General features: G+C 38.5%; 1 protein-coding gene across 1 annotated transcript in view; it reads left to right on the forward strand.

Moving 5' to 3' along the window:
- Positions 1 to 234: 234 nt before the first annotated feature.
- RIMS3 (regulating synaptic membrane exocytosis 3) overlaps positions 235 to 13327 on the forward strand; it is a 182657-nt gene continuing 169564 nt past the window's right edge. The window contains exon 1 of the mRNA XM_077296067.1: positions 235 to 366. The gene's annotated coding sequence lies outside the window, so the exon portion shown is untranslated. The remainder of the gene's footprint in view (positions 367 to 13327) is intronic.

Consider the following 13327-nt stretch of genomic DNA (forward strand, 5'->3'; position numbering starts at 1 on the left):
CGTGTTAAGGCAATGAGGCGGTTAATGAGGCATCTTCATCCCAGCATTTGGCTACTGCAGAAGTGGGTCAGCACGGTTGCTATGGAGACGCTTTAGCAACCCATCTTGCAGGCGCTCCCTCAGTATCTCTCCAGAAACCCTTCAAGATTAAGAGCTCCTTGTGCTTCCGACTCCTTCCTTCTGTCTCTCACTGCCTTGGTACTGCCCTGCTCCATGCTGCAGCCCTCCTTCCATGCCCACAGCAGCCTCTTGTCTGGTCGCTGGGGAAAGGGAGGGAAACAGGCAAAGTTGGGGCATCTGCTTGTATTTTTCTTCAGCCAGTTCTTCTCCACGCCTCCTTGGCACCAAGACTCTGCTTGCCAGCTGGTAAGAAGCGTGGCTGCAAAATGCCATGTCTGCTGTATGGTCTGTCTGCAAACACTGCACCTCTGTTATTTATGTGTTGTGTGTGCATGTGTATATATGTCTATGTGTACTATATATGTGTGTGTGTATATGTCTATGTATACTATATATGTGTGTGTGTGTGTGTATGTCTATGTATACTATATATGTGTGTGTGTGTGTATGTCTATGTATACTATATATGTGTGTGTGTGTGTATGTCTATGTATACTATATATGTGTGTGTGTGTGTCTATGTATACTATATATGTGTGTGTGTATATGTCTATGTATACTATATATGTGTGTGTGTGTGTATGTCTATGTATACTATATATGTGTGTGTGTGTGTATGTCTATGTATACTATATATGTGTGTGTGTATGTCTATGTATACTATATATGTGTGTGTGTATATGTCTATGTATACTATATATGTGTGTGTGTGTGTATGTCTATGTATACTATATATGTGTGTGTGTGTATGTCTATGTATACTATATATGTGTGTGTGTATGTCTATGTATACTATATATGTGTGTGTGTATATGTCTATGTATACTATATATGTGTGTGTGTGTGTGTGTGTGTGTGTGTATGTCTATGTATACTATATATGTGTGTGTGTATATGTCTATGTGTACTATATATGTGTGTGTGTATATGTCTATGTATACTATATATGTGTGTGTGTATATGTCTATGTGTACTATATATGTGTGTGTGTATGTCTATGTATACTATATATGTGTGTGTGTATATGTCTATGTATACTATATATGTGTGTGTGTGTGTATGTCTATGTATACTATATATGTGTGTGTGTGTGTATGTCTATGTATACTATATATGTGTGTGTGTATGTCTATGTATACTATATATGTGTGTGTGTATATGTCTATGTATACTATATATGTGTGTGTGTGTGTGTGTGTGTGTGTGTATGTCTATGTATACTATATATGTGTGTGTGTATATGTCTATGTGTACTATATATGTGTGTGTGTATATGTCTATGTATACTATATATGTGTGTGTGTATATGTCTATGTGTACTATATATGTGTGTGTGTGTATATGTCTATGTGTACTATATATGTGTGTGTGTATATGTCTATGTATACTATATATGTGTGTGTGTATATGTCTATGTGTACTATATATGTGTGTGTGTGTATATGTCTATGTGTACTATATATGTGTGTGTGTATATGTCTATGTGTACTATATATGTGTGTGTGTATATGTCTATGTATACTATATATGTGTGTGTGTATATGTCTATGTATACTATATATGTGTGTGTATATGTCTATGTGTACTATATATGTGTGTGTGTGTATGTCTATGTATACTATATGTGTGTGCATGTTTATATATGTCTATGTGTTTGTGTGTGTGTATATGTCTATGTATATATACTGCTTGTGTGTGTTTATATGTTTATGTATGTATACTATATTTGTAATATGTCTATGTATATACACTGTGTGTGTATGTGTGTGCTTGTGTATATATGTCTATGTGTGTGTTTGTATATGTCTATGATTACTATATATATGTGTGTATGTATACTATAGGTATGTGTGTATATGTGTGTGTATGTGTAATATAACTATGTATATATACTGTATGTGTGTGTTTATATGTTTATGTATGTATACTATATGTGTAATATGTCTGTGTATATACACTGTGTGTATGTGTGTGCTTGTGTATATATGTCTATGTGTTTGTATATGTCTATGTATACTGTATATGTGTGTATGTATACTATATGTATGTGTGTATATGTGTGTGTATGTGTAATATATCTATGTATATATACTGTATGTGTGTTTATGTTTATGTATGTATACTATATATGTAATATGTCTATGTATATACACTGTGTGTATGTGTGTGCTTGTGTATATATGTCTATGTATATATTCTGTGTGTATGTATGTCTATATATGTCTATGTAAGTATACTATATTTATGTGTGTACGTGTAATATGTCTGTGTATATATACTGTATGTGTGCATATGTGTATATAAGTCTATGTATATATGCTGTATGTGTATATATGTCTATGTATACAATATCTATGTGTAATATGTCCATGTATATATACTGTATGTGTGTATATTTATCTATGTATATACTTTATGTGTGTTTGTAATAGGTCTATGTATATATACTGTATGTGTGTATATGTCTGTATATACTGTATGTGTGTATGTGTGTCTATGTGTATATATATATAAACTAAATTTGTGTATGTCTATGTATATACTGTATGTGTGTACATGTGTAATATGTCTATGTATATATACACTATGTGTGTATATGTCTGTATATACTGTATGTGTGTGTAATATGTCTACATACTGTATGTATGTGTATACTGTATATGTGTATGTATGTACTGTGTGTGTATACATAAGTGTGTATATACTGTATGTGTGTGCATGTGTAATATGTCTGTGTATGTAAACTGTATGAATGTTTGTATGTGTGTGTATACTGTAAATGTGTGTATGTATATACAGTGTGGGTATGTGTATATATGTGTGTGTATTGTAATGTCAGTGAAATATGTATATATACATATATATTTGTGTGTCTTTTTACACATACACACACACACACGTGCATGTCTCTATTGTTCTGTCTGCAAACACTGCACCTCTGTTATCTATTTATGTATTATGTGTGCATGTTGTTTTTTATATATATATATATATATATATATATATATATATATATATATATATATATATATATATATATATATATAAATATATATATATGTTACTTGTGCCAGATATCTTCCCCTATTTATATTTATTACAAATATCCCTGTTGTATCATTCTTACAATGGCTGACATGATACTGTCAGTGCATCCCAGCACACTGAAGCCTCCCTGACATTTTCATCTTGGACATTTTACTGTTGCCTATTCCAGCCCTGAACTACCCCTAGAGCATCCCCTGTCCTTCCATATGGCCTAGGAAAGGAGTAGATATATAGTAAACTTGGAAGTTTCTTGCGCAAATTCTGCCTTTTGTCCATATTGACAAAACCTGAGGATGGCATAAGTATGTGTTAAATGAATCTGGTGCTAACTGTGTGAGGCCACTTTGTATCCAGATGAAACTGTTAATAATGAATGCCCCCTCACCTTCTTCCTCCTTCTAATTCCCTGTAGCTTGTATGACGCCTGTATAATTGGTCTCACAGTAGCTTCCTATCAATAGTACATAGACTTGCTCAATTTCATTGATCCCTTACATAGAGCTAGAAAAATTAATCACCTCTCCTCATTTTGCAGGGCATTAAAACACAATGACCCCTTCTTGAACACACCAGCAGTGATTCACAGGCTAATAATATGTATCCCTTTAATACATATGGCCTTTGTATAACGTGCCCCCTTTAGCGTCTTCACCTTGCCCCATAAACCTGAGCTATAATGTGTTACATCTTGACTCATTCATGGCAATGTTGAGAATCTACAGGTTAGCGTGTGATCTATTCATGATACATATTATGACTGCTCCTGCATCATGTTCACCCTTTCATCTCCAGGCCGGTAGGCTCGGGAAGTACATGAGCGCTGCATGCTGAATACTGATATGTAAACTGCAGCAGTGCCTAGATCACATGACACGGTATAGAAGAGGACAGAAGGTGGCAGACTGCACATCTAGCCTTCCCAAAATGCATGCAACCTCCCAGAGACTGGGGCTGTAATGAGCGGCTATGGTCAGAATAATTATTGATCGTTGTTTGTCTGTAGTAGTCTTCTTCTTTGTCTGTGATCATGACAGATTGCGTCTTATCAGTGCTACCGTAACTCACCGGTGATCTTCTGCCATTAAAGATCTGATAACTGGAGACCTATGACAATGATATGTAGATGCCACCACTTTCATCTGACCGGGAAAAAAGTGTATCTGAAACATAGGGCAGATGCACAATATACAAGTGCTTCTCACAAAATTAGAATATCATCAAAAAGCTTATTTATTTCAGTTCTTCAATACAAAAAGTGAAACTCATATATAGAGTCATTACGGAGTGATCTATTTAAAGTGTTTATTTCTGTTTATGTTGATGATTATGGCTTACAGCCAATGAAAATCTAAAAGTCATTATCTTTGTAAATTAGAATAATTAACAAAAAACACTTGCAAAGGCTTCCTAAGCGTTTAAAGAGGTCCCTTAGTCTTTTTCAGTAGGCTCCACAATCATGGGGAAGACTGCTGACTTGACAGGTGGCCATCAGGCAGTCACTAACACACTCCACAAGGAAAGTAAATTTTGCATTTAATTTGAAAATCAAAGTCCCAGAGTCTGGAGGAAGAGTGGAGAGGCACACAGTCCAAGCTGCTTGAGGTCTAGTGTGAAGTTTCCATAATCGGTGATGGTTTGGGGAGCCATGTCATCTGCTGGTGTAGGTCCACTGTGTTTTATCAAGACCAAAGTCAGCGCAGCCGTCTACCAGGACATATTAGAGCACTTCATGCTTCCCTCTGCCGACAAGCTTTTTGGAGAAGGAAATGTCACTCTCCAGCAGGACTTGGCACCTGTCCATACTGCCAAAGTGCCAATACCTGGTTAAAAAACAACAGTATCACTGTGCTTGATTGACCAGCAAACTCGCCTGACCTTAACCCCATAGAGAATCTATGGGGTATTGTCAAGAGGAGAATGAGAGACACCAGATCCAACAATGCAGACAAGCTGAAGGCTGCTATCAAAGCAACCTGGGCTTCCATAAGCAGTGCCACAGACTGATTGCCTCCATGCCACGCCGCATTGATGCAGTAATTGATGCAAAAGGAGCCCCGACCAAGTATTGAGTGCATTTACTGAACATACATCTCAGTAGGCCAACATTTCAGATTTTAAAATCATTTTTCAATCTGTTGTTATGAAATATTCTAATTTACTGAGATAATGACTTTTGGGTTTTCATTGGCTGTAAGCCATAATCATCAACATTAGCAGAAATAAACACTTAAAATAGATCACTTTGTTTGTAACGACTCTGTATAATATATAAGTTTCACTTTTTGTATTGAAGAACTGAAATAAATTAACTTTTTCATGACATTCTAATTTTGTGAGCAGCACCTGTATGTGTGAGATGTATGACTTCCCTGGTGATCGGCATAAAAGGTGACTAGTGTCCCCAGCTGTGTAGTACACCATGCTTAAAGGTTTATCTTAACACCTTTCTCCTAAAATACTTGTGTTTCCAAACACCTATTAATAATATTTAAGTCACTAGTAACATTGTAACATATGTTGGGTTTTGCTGAATATGTCACAGTCTTTTAGCTTATATGTACACAGTCTATTCCATATATTTTGTTCCACCATTCAAGGCTTTAATATAGTACAGACCAATGTGTCAGAAAAAGAGCAGATTTTTTTCTTTATGTTTTATATTGATAAGAATTAGTAATGCGGTGCATAAATATTTCAGCAGGGAACAGACTGAATTACTCATTGGTCCTTTGGGGGATCTTTAAGACATAAGATGCCCATTACTGTTGTCCTACAGAAAAACTCGGACGAGAAGACAAAAAGTCAATACATGAGTGCTGAGTCCGAGGTGCTGTCTTGCTTGACAGCCTGGACTAAAAGTGGTGATGAGACGCACGTGCATATGTGCCTCCATACCTTTTACTGTATATATCTCTGCCAATGTCCATAGGAGTCCTGAGATTCTTTGGTGTCAGTTGTCAGCAGTGTTGCTCAACTATAATGCAGGTTATCGCAAAAGGTCAGGGAATGAGTCTGATGGCTCACTGACACGACCAACCGTATACATCAGACAAGAGCTATCTGGTGTTTTATTAGACAGCACTCGGTCCAGTGTTATTCAATGGGGCAATACTGATTAGCGTTTTTTTCTCATGCTGATTTGGCATGAGAAACAAAATCGCAGTATGCTGCGATTTGTAGCTCAAATCAGATGTCACTGACCTATTCAAGTCTATTGAAATCATTGTACTGCACTCGGATGACATCTGAATGCAGTCTGATTTCCCCAAACTGACACAATGGAGAAGATGGAGAAATCTTGTTCTCCATCTTCTCATCTGTGCTACGGTTCTCTCATCCGAGAAAATGTGATCACTCTTAGCTGACACTCGGCTCAAACTCAGATCAGAGTGACATAAAAGATTCAGAGGAGAGAAGCTACGCTCGAGTGACCCTACCCTTATGCTGTTTATCTGTGGTTACTGACAGCCTGTAGCCCACAGTTTGTCATGCTCAAGGCACTAAATGAAAGACTGCGCTCTCAGCAATTCATAGCCCAATTACCCAACCATACATGCCTATCTGGTTGTCAAAATAAGAAAGGATAAAAAAATGCAAAAAAAAGCAACATAAATAAAGATAATAACCTATGCAATGGCGATCGCACCCTGGTTACAGCATGCGGTGCTAGTAACATCTTTCTGTCCTGTGAGAATTGCAACCGTTTCAGTTCAGTACACTGACTAGCAGTACTACAGAGCACTACAGTCCCATTAAAGGGAAACTATCCCTATTGTCTATATTAGGTTTTTGTTACGTCTCTTTAAAAACTTTTTGTCAATGTTTTTTTTCATATCACAATCTTTATTAAAAAGCAAAACTAAATGAGTAATCTTACAATTTTCACAGTGGGCTGTTCTTTCAGTCAGAGTTTATAACAGTTTCCTTATCATTAGAGGCTGGCTTACATAGACTGGTAACACCTCTATACAATGAACTTTGCACAGGATCATTAGACACTTCAATGCAAAAAATAGAGGCCAGGTCTGACACCATTGTGGCTATGGACCTGTGTTGTTTCCTGAAACTTCCGGAAGTTGGACTCAAAAAAGCCCCAGTGGCTAATATAGATATTGCAATATTTCTATTTTTTAATTTAAATACAGATTGCAATATGTAAAAAAATGCATTTTTTAAATACATTTAACATAAAAATTTGATTAAAGCAATAGGTTACTTTCTAATAGTAGCTTCCATTTAAAACCTAGAGGGATGCTGTCAATTTTAACTGGGAGATGTGGAAATGAGCGTTAATCCTTCAGTTGGCTAATGTCCACAGACAAATGGGAATTTCTAATGACATAAATCCATATCTGATGGAGACATCATGAAGTTATGACTATGACACACTTGGCATACACCGCAAGTTTAGTAGACTTTTTGAGTTGCAGCCATTCCGTGCAGTGCTGTGTACTGGAATATAAAGCTGGCACACAGCTACAAGGGTTGAAGCCTCCTGCCCAGTTCAGCTTTACAAAGTGTTGGTGTGGTGGTGTGAAGAGAGAAAACTATTAAGAGATCGTGAGGAACGTGGTTTGGGAACATCTCACCTTCACACTAATAATGACGTATAGAACACATACAACCGAGGTGGAAAAAGCAGGAATTAAGCTTCAAGTGGAAAAGAGACATGTCAAAGATAAAGTGGTTGTGATTCCTGTAGCAAACATTCCTATTTCTTATTTTCTGTGGAAGTTGCTTCTGTTTTTGGTAGTAGAATGATCAAACTAAATATGAAAAACAATACCATGTAGCTTCTTCCTAATTCTGCAGCTGTGGATATTTTAATAAACCTCAGAAGTACACCATAGGCCTCATGAATTGATACTCAGGGTAAGTAATGATTATGCACAGTCCCAATATACATTTTATTATAGATTTTACACTTTTCTGCTATGGTCTAGCATTATAAAGCACAGTTCACACTGGCGCTAGGTTCCATTACATCAGAGTTTGCACCCTAATGTCCTAACAGAGTAGTCTGCTGCTGATATTCTTTCTTGTTGGAGTTCATTCCCACTGGACATTTACACTGCAGACCTCCTGGAGTGGGAATTCTGCAACAAAATTCTCACTGCTATTTACCGATCCAGATATTTGTGAAAAAGGTGTGAGAAAATCACATCGGAAATCCTGATGAAAAATACAGTGCCTTGACAAAGTATCCATACTCAGTGAAGTTTTCTACATTTTTTCACATTACACCCACAAACATAAGTGTATTTTGTTGGGATTTAACGTAATATACCAACACAATTTAGCAAGTGTAACCTGAAAATTGTGATGTGCCTTTGTATTCAGTCCCCTGAGTCAATACTTTGTTGGACCATCTTTCACTGCAATTACTACAGCAAGTCTTTTGAAGTATGTCTCTACCAACTTTGCACATCTAGAGGCTGTCTTTTTTGCCCATTCTTCTTTGTAAACTAGCTCTAGCTCAGTGAGATTAGATGGAGTGCACCTATGAACAGCAGTTTTCAAATCTGGCCACAGATTCTCAATGAGATTTATATCTGGGCTGTGACTGGACCATTCAAACCGATGAATATGCTTTGATGTAAGCCATTCCATTGTGCTATGGCAGCATGTTTGGTGTCATTTTCCTGCTGAAATGTGAAACTACATCCCAGTATCAAGTCTTTTGCAGCCTCTAACAGGCTTCAGGATTGTCCTGTATTTATCTTCATCCCTCTTCCTATCAACTGTGACCAGCTTCCCTGCCCCTGCTGAAGAAAAGCATTCCCACAGCATGATGCTTCCACGACCCAGTTTGACAGTGGGGATGGTGTTTTCAGAGTGATGTGCACTGTTAGTTTCCCACCACACATAGCGTTTTGCATTTAGCCCAAAAACGTCTTCTTCGGTCACATCTTGTGACACTAGTCACTTCTTACTGCCAAGCCGTGAGTCAGAGTGGTCAAGGAGTCCAAGGTCAGAAGCCAGGAGGGTACGTCATAAACAGAAGGAAGAGACAAAAGTGTAGACAGGTAACGTTCTAAGGTCACAATACCGGGAGGATAATGGATCAGAGCAGAAGGGGTTAAACAGGCTGATGGTCAGAACAAAGTCCAAGGTCCGGTAACAGATCAAGTATACAGAACTCAAGGCACAGAAGAACAAACCTCACAAGCTGAATGTATGCCTGGCAGAGTTCTGTGAGACACAGCTCAGTTAAGAAGCATGGCAATTAACTGGAATAATGAACACATGGATACAGCCAATGCCTCACAGCCTCAGATTGGATAGTCGAGCTGTCAATCAACACACTGACACCTCAGCACACCCCTGTGCCAGATTGGATGGCCAAGCTGTCAATCAAAGTACCGACAGCTTCAGCACACCTCTATACCAGATTGGACAGCTGAGCTGTCAGTAACTGCATCCCAGACACACTGAGGGATGGAACCGTGACACATCTTACCAGAGCACCTTCTTCCATATGCTAGCTGTGTCCTCTACATGTTTTTTTGAAAAATGCAAGCAGGACTTTTGATGGCTTGCATTCAAAAATGGCTTTCTTCTTGCCACTCATGCATAAAGGCCATATTTGTGGAATATGCGACTAATAGTTGTCTTGTAGACAGATTCCCTCACCTGAGCTGTGGATCTCTGCTGCACTTCCAGAGTTACAATGGGCCTCTTGGGTGCTTCTCTAATTAGAGATCTCCTTTCTTGGGATGTCAGTTTAGGTGGACGGCCATGTTTGGTAGATTTGCAGTTGCACTATACGCTTTCCATTTTTGGATGATATATTGAACAGTGCTCCATGAGAAGTTATAAGCTTGGGCTATATTTTTATAACCTAACCGTGGTGTACTTCGCTTCTCAACTTTATCCCTGACATGTCTGGTGTGTTCCTTGGTATTCAAGACGCTGTTTGATCCATAGTATTTTCAAAAGCCTTCACAAAAGAGCTATAGTAATGCTTAGAATAAATGACACACAGGTGGACTCGATTTACTAATTATGTAACTTAAGGGGCAATTGGTCACTCAGGCTTTTATTTAGGAGTATCAGACTGTAGGGGGGCTGAATACAAATGCAAGTCACAATTTTCACATTTATGTTTTTAAAATAATTAGAAAACCATTTATCATTTCCTTTACACTTTGCAAATACTTGTTATTTTGTGCTGGTATAACACATAAAATCCAAATAAAAAATATATAATTTTCTGGGTATAACGTGAAAAAATGTGAAAATGTTCACGGGTATGAATACTTTTTCAAGGCATTTTATACTGCATTTTTGTTAGATGGGAATGTACCCTGAAAGAACATAAGCATTTTTAAAGCTTATTGGAAACTATATGGTTACGTTAAAAGTCATTGGGATCCATATTTTAATATATCCTCATGTTTTTATGGCTTTCATTGGGAAAAACATTTAACAAATTTATAGGGTTTCATTTACTCATAGGAAGCCTACAGTATATCCTTTTGACCTCTGACTGGGTGGTATGCATCATTTTGTTTTCAACTCTATAAACAATCATAGTAGACTATACATAGGGTTTGAGAAAAAAAAATTGTATACCAGCAGTATACCGTTTTTTATATAATGTGGTCCTATGGGTGATGTAAGCACTATATGCCTATACAGTGGCATAAGTCAAATCCTTCTGCCGGAGGTATACATTGGGGTAACAAACATAAACGGCTTGAAATATGTCTGCTAAGAGTCTCATATAGACAAGAAGAAGTCAATTAGACATCAGATGTCAATACCGTGACCATTAGGCCACTTGTCATTAGTAGGACATCAAGCAGACATGAAAACATCTATAAGCAGCCAAAGCTGAACATATAGATACAACACATAGATTCTTTTGCATAATTTATTTGAACATGATAAGACTGTTCGTTGACATCTGCTGTTTGGCAAATTATTTTTTTTGTGTGAGCAAATGAGAGTGTTCCGACTTTAGTGCGGTCACCTCTTCATACCAGTCCAGGCATAGGCTGCTTATATCCTGGGAGTGACTATGTCTGCCTTGTCTGGAACAAGAAAATCATAAATGGGGAGGGTTAAACATAAAGTAAAAGTAATATATTACATGACTATTTTATTCATGCTAACACTTTTTATTAAGCATGTAATAAGGCTTGCAATTTTTTTTTATTTAGTGCAGGGGCGATACTGGCTCTAAGAGGCTCGACTTATTCTGAAAATTTTTAAGTATACACCAAAACACCAGTACATCAAATATAATCATATAGCTATGTATGTTTGTGTTTTCAGAGTGATGTGCAGTGTTAATTTTCCACCACACATAGTGTTTTGCATTAAAAAGTTCTACTTTGGTCACATTTGACCAGAGCACCTTCTTCCACTTGCTACTATGTCCTCAACATGACATTTTGCAATCTGAAAATAGGACTTTTTATGGCTTTCTTTAAAGGGAACCTATCACCCCGTTTTTTAAAGATTAGATAAAAATAGTGTGAAATAGGGGCAGAGCTGGGCTTTACATTACTGCCTTTTTGGTGCCTTTACACCCCCGTTAGGCTGCCGAAATACCTTTGTGAAGTGGCCGTTTTCTGCTGTCACTCACGCTGGTCAGGTCGGATGGGCGTGGTCACAGCGCTGTTTCTCCCCCAGATCAGGCTCATCATTACGTTGGTGGCGTAGTGGTGTGCGCATGTCCAAAGCGAAGATCCACTGCCCAGGAGATTCAAAACAGCGCGGTCTTCGCTATTCACCGTTTACCGGTGGGCGCGGCCATCTTTCCTGTGGCCGCGCGTGCGCAGATGGAGCGCTCTGCTGCCCGGGGCTTCAGGAAAATGGCCGCCGCGATCTCCATCTGCGCACGCGCGGAATCCCGCGGCCATTTTCCTGAAGCCCCGGGCAGCAGAGCGCTCCATCTGCGCACGCGCGGCCACAGGAAAGATGGCCGCGCCCACCGGTAAACGGCGAATAGCGAAGACCGCGCTGTTTTGAATCTCCTGGGCAGTGGATCTTCGCTTTGGACATGCGCACACCACTACGCCACCAACGTAATGATGAGCCTGATCTGGGGGAGAAACAGAGCTGTGACCACGCCCATCCGACCTGACCAGCGTGAGTGACAGCAGAAAACGGCCACTTCACAAAGGTATTTCGGCAGCCTAACGGGGGTGTAAAGGCACCAAAAAGGCAGTAATGTAAAGCCCAGCTCTGCCCCTATTTCACACTATTTTTATCTAATTTTTAAAAAACGGGGTGATAGGTTCCCTTTAACTAATAGATGTCCCATGGACAGATTCCCCCATCCAAGCTGTGAATCTCTGCAGCACCTACAGAGTTAGGGTGGGCCTCTTGGCGGCTTCTCTAATTTGTGCTCCCCTTTTCTTGGGATGGCAGTTTAGGTGGATGGCCATGTTTTGGTAGGTTTGTAGTTGTGCCATACTCCTTCCATTTTTGGATGATGGATTGAACAGTGCTCTGTGAGAAGTTCAGAGCTTGTACTATCCTTTTATAACCCAACCCTGGTTTACTCCTCTCCTCAACTTTATCCCTGACCTGTCTGGTGTGTTCCTTGGTTTTCATGAATCTGTTTGATCCCTAATTTCTCAAACACACCTCTGAGGCCTTCACAAAACATCTATAGTTATACTGAGAACAAATGACACACAGGTGGACTCAATTTAATAATTATGTGACTTCTGGGGGCAGTTGGTCACTCAGGATTTTATTTAGGGATATCAGACTACAGTGGGATGAATGCAAATGCAGGTCACAATTTTCAGATTTATATTTTTAAAATCATTAGAAAACCATGTATCATGGCAAAAATATCAGGATATTAGACATACAAAAATTGGCTAATAGCATATATCTTCCCAATAATGAGCAATTAAAGGGATATTCCTGTAAGAACACGTCATCTATCCACAAGATATTTCAGAATTTTAGATTAGGGCCATAACCCAACCCATCCAATTGCTGTAATGGGGACATGTGCCCCCTGTTTCAACGAAGCATTGAATGTGCATGGCCACTCCCACTCCAATCATTCTGTATGGAACAGCATTGCAGATAAAGCAGTAGAAATATAGAATGTTTTGAAAAAAAAAATAATACAGCAAGTATAATATATGAAGAAAAAAGTATATCTTATTTGTAAGTAGTATACATACCT

The sequence above is a fragment of the Ranitomeya variabilis genome, chromosome 3, assembly GCF_051348905.1.
Source record: "Ranitomeya variabilis isolate aRanVar5 chromosome 3, aRanVar5.hap1, whole genome shotgun sequence".
NCBI classification, from domain to species: Eukaryota; Metazoa; Chordata; class Amphibia; order Anura; family Dendrobatidae; genus Ranitomeya; species Ranitomeya variabilis.